Consider the following 4,995-nt stretch of genomic DNA (forward strand, 5'->3'; position numbering starts at 1 on the left):
TTGGGGAGGTTCTTGCTCTATGATAGTCTCCAGTAGGGTTCTATTGAACATTAGAGACTCTCCTCTCTCTAGATCAACATTTCCTCTTGTCGCTTGGTCACTTTGTGCATCCTCCTCTTGAGCCAAATGGACTCTCCTATTCCCTTCTTGGCTATTGTTGCTCATTTTCATAGGAAGTGCTTCTATGTAGCAAGTGCAATATGTAGAGGTAGAGTTATGGAAGGTCAACTAAGTATTTGTTTCTTTTCATTTTTTATATTTCTTTATCTTTTTATCAATCTATCTCTCTATCTATACCTCTTTCTATTTGTCTCACTTTAGTATTCATTTCTATATGTGTCTTTCTCTTACTACTCCATGTGTAGGTTGTAAACAAATCATCCTTCTTCCACCAACGAGTCATTCCATTCAAGAAAGACCATGTCTGACGTTATCAATTCACAAAAAAATAGGGAGACAATTGCTAGATTGTGGTCTAACTTAAAAAGAAAAGGTGATGGAAAATGTTATTTTCCTTGCAATATTTGTAAGGGCTTAAAGAATTGAAGATATCTAATCAAAAAAACTGAGGAACATTGTAGGCAACATGGTCACATTGAAGGGGGAAATGAATATCATCCATTGGTATGCATTTTAATAATTTATAAAATACATAAGACATGATTTGATGATAACATCATGGTCATGGCTAATATAGTGTCACCATTTTCATATAGGTCAACATCCCTAAGTTTCATGTTATGGACCATGACAATTCAGAGAATGCAGATTTCCAAATGAGGGAACATGGAGGTGTGAATATTGAAGTAGAAGGTAATGATACCATGGAAGAAGACGACAATGATGAAGATCATGATGATCAAGATGATGATGATGATGATGATGTTGATGTAGAGCTTGATGTACCTATACTTGAGAAGGCACACAAGTCCCTATATGAAGGCTCTGAAACAACTCTTCTTGCCGTTGTATTGTTGTTGGTGAACTTGAAGGTTATGAATGGTTTATCCAACGTAGCAATGACACGTATGTTAAGGTATGTCATCTTCTTTTATTATTTTACTCATAGTTCCCTTAAAATTAACATTGGGTTTGTGTAGCAATCAATATTCTTTAAATTTACAAATTATATTTTTGGTCATAGGTTGATAGGGGAGTGTTTGTTACCATCATCAAACATTCTACCTCGCTCGTACTGAGAGTTATCTTCCATCATGAAAGATATTGGAATGGAGTATCAAACAATACATGCATATCTGAACAATCATATTATATATCATAAATAACATGAATTTGCAACACAATGCCCTATTTTTCATATTAGTAGATATCAATAAGATTGATTAACAAAAAAAGGTGCCTCACAAGGTTCTTTGACATATTTCTATTATTCCACGTCTGCAATGATTATTTAGGTGCACTAGCTTGGCACAATTTATGGATTACCATGCACAGACTAGAAGTTAAGATGACATTATGTGAATGCCTACAAATGGTTTGGCATTTAAAGAAATAGAGAAAAAATGGCCACACTTTAAAGAAGAACCTCATAATCTCAAGCTTTCATTGGCAGCAGATGGTGTCAATCCTTTTGGAGAGATGAGATCTACTTACTCGATGTGGCCTATTTTTGTTATCAACAATAACATACCTCCTTGGTTGTCCATAAAGAGAGAGTACATAATGTTGACACTGATTGTTCCAAGTATAATTTTTTTTTAATGGTCATCTAAACTAATTTATTATTACTAATCCATCAAAGTGGTCATAATAATTATGTAATGTTTTGTTCATTCAACTAGGTAAGTACCAAGTTAAAGATATCAATGTATATATTGAACCCCTTATTGATGAGTTGATGGTGTTATGAAATGGGGTTACTATGTATGACATCTATAGACCAATAGGACAAAGACAATTTCAATTTCATGCAATGCTTGTATGGACAATACATGATGCCCCTGGGCTAACACATTTTTGTGGTATGTTCTCTTCTTAACACCTCTTTTTTGGTATGTTATAGTGACAACACAAAGTTAACATATTTAATCAAATTATACATGATCTTGTAGGTCTTTAGACAAAGGGAAAATTTGCGTGTCTAGTTTGTGGTCCAAAGACAAAATCTCGCCATTCAAAAAGTTGAAGAAAGCAGGTGTTCGATGAGAATAGACACTTTTTGCACAGAAATAATAAGTACCAAATTACCAAAAAACATCTTTTCAATGGGAAAGAAGAGACTACATCAAAGCCACAGAGAATGACACCTCGACTATGGAAGTTAGCATATAATAAAATAAATCGTCGAGGTTTTTGTTTCAAATTTATATTTTGATATTGTGTTTTTTTTACTGATGATGTAATTGATGCTTGTGAAGGTTGTCAAGGCATCAATGACCAACTTCCAAAAGGACTAAAAAATTATCCTACACAATTTGCTAGGTTGCCATACTTTGAGCAACTCCTAATTGTGCATTTGTTTGATACTATGCATATTGGAAAGAATGTAATAGAGACATTATGGAAAATCTTGGATGAAAGGTGTGATAGACCAAATTCTCAAAACTTGTAGTGACATTGAATAATCCAACCATGCAATGAAAAATGACATTCGATCAAATAATAATGGAGACAAGATTGATACAAGTGCCCTTAGTTGGTTATTGTCAAAGCAACAAAGAAATGCTATAAAAGAAGTCATAAAAAAATATGATTTCACATAGGATTTTCTGTGAACATAAACAATCTCATATCAAAGGAAAGTGAATTTGGGCCAGGGTTGAAAACACACAATTGACATACATTTATTAAGGTAATTCATGCTATTTTGTATTCACTATATATTTTTATACTGCATGTAGTTTTAATTGCATTCTTTTATAAAATATTGACAAGATAGTTTTACAAATATTGCAGTACATTCTACCTCTATCTCTCCCACACCACTTTGCCAACAATGTCAAATAGGTTATATATGATCTTGGAAAATACATGAGGTGGTTGTCATCTAAAGAAGATATAAAATATTGGAAGAGAAAAATTCCTCTTCTTATGTGTGAAATGCAAAAGTGTCTACCTCCAAGTTTTTTCAATGCACAAGAACACTACCTCATACATCAAGTTGAGGAGATTGAATTGTGTACACCTATACCAACCAGGTCAACATGGATGGTTGAGAGGCACTTGAAATTTTTGAAAGGCTTGGTTCAATAGAGAGCACATCCTGAGGGTTCTATGGTGGAGGGATATATGGTATACCAGACCATGGTGTACACTAGTGGATATCTTCCTAAATTTGCAATAAAGATCCATGTAGATCATATTTGGGATCCCAACTCAATTAATAAATTCAAAAGGGAGTACTTGATGGGCAAAGGTAGATCGAGAAAAGTGAGAGGTAAATCTAAGATGTTATTGTAGTTAATTAATTTTTATAAATCTTCAATATAAGTTATTTATAATTGGTGTATTTTTTTTGATACAGGTGGTCAAGAGTGGGATGCAATACATTTGTATATTGTGAACAATCTTGATTGGATGATGGTATGGATTGGACGATGTCAAAAAAATGATTTCTTATTAACATGGGAAGGTTTTGCTTCATTGGTTATAGAAGCTCATCATAATGGAGATTCCAATGTTACACTGATGGTAGTTGATCTAGTAAAGGGTTTAAGAGGTGGAGAGGTACATACAAATTTATTAATGATCATAACTCCACGTATGTTTCATATGAACTCACGATGCAAATAATTTACACATGCTTCAAAAATTGTAGGTCAAGCAGCATAGAGCTATGTACTATCATTGCCACAAATTTTGCATAAAAAAGTTGGATGACACAAAGAAAACTTGTAATTTTGGGATAACTGAAGTTTTTGAGGTCACCAATATATCATCTAGAAATGACATACATCCTCAAAAATCTTAAAATAAATACTATGGCATCTTGGATGATATAATTGATTGCAACTTTAACTCCTTCAAAGTAGTTCTATTCGTCATCAAATGGTACAGGTTATGACTAAATCAAAATGATCCAGATAGAACAGTTATTCAACATGATAATGGATTTGCAATGATTAATACAAGATTGTTTGAGCCAGTTGGAGATGAGCCCTATGTTCTTCCAAGCCAATGTGAGCAAGTTTTTTACTCAAAGGTTTCACATAAACAAGGTTGGTCATTTGTTGTTAGACATGATCCAAGAGGAAGGCCGATAAAGTATAATGTTATGGAAGAAGAAGATATTAAAGATGATGAAGATCAAGATGATGGTGATGAAAATAATGGTGATAATGATGATGATGATGATGGTGATGATGATGATGATGGTGATGGTGATGATGGTGATGATGATGGCGATGATGACGGTGATGATGGTGATGATGATGACGATGATGATGGTGATAATGGTGATGATGATGATGATGATGAGGATGAGGATGATGAAGAAGAATATAATCAATGACTTAATTGAAATGATCAATGAAATGATTGACATGATTTATTGCTTTCAATTGTAATGATTGCATATTTATTGTGTTCAATTCTAATGTTTACAACATATGTTATTTATAATTACCATGAATGTTTATATTGTGTCTGATTATCACCCTTTCTGCAAATAGGCAGTTGACTACAAACATCATCACCCCTTCTATTGATGATCTTGCATTCCATATATAAGGTAAATTTGTTCATGTTTATGATGTTGCATATTGTTCATGTTGTCTTCTAAGTTATTTGTAGCATACACGTATCGTGTAATTTTTAGCTAACTTAAGATAAATGATTAACACATGTAGGAAATTTGATTACATATTTATTGTGTTCAATTCTAATGATTACAACATATGTTATTTATAATTAAAAATGTTTATATTGTGTCTGATTATCACCTTTTTTGCAAATAGGCAATTGACTATAGACATCGTCACCCCTTTTGTTGATGATCTTTCATTCCATATATAAGGTAAATTTCTTCATGTTTAT

The sequence above is a fragment of the Cupressus sempervirens genome, chromosome 1, assembly GCF_028749045.1.
Source record: "Cupressus sempervirens isolate cs-2001-9-10 chromosome 1, ASM2874904v1, whole genome shotgun sequence".
Classification (NCBI taxonomy): domain Eukaryota; kingdom Viridiplantae; phylum Streptophyta; class Pinopsida; order Cupressales; family Cupressaceae; genus Cupressus; species Cupressus sempervirens.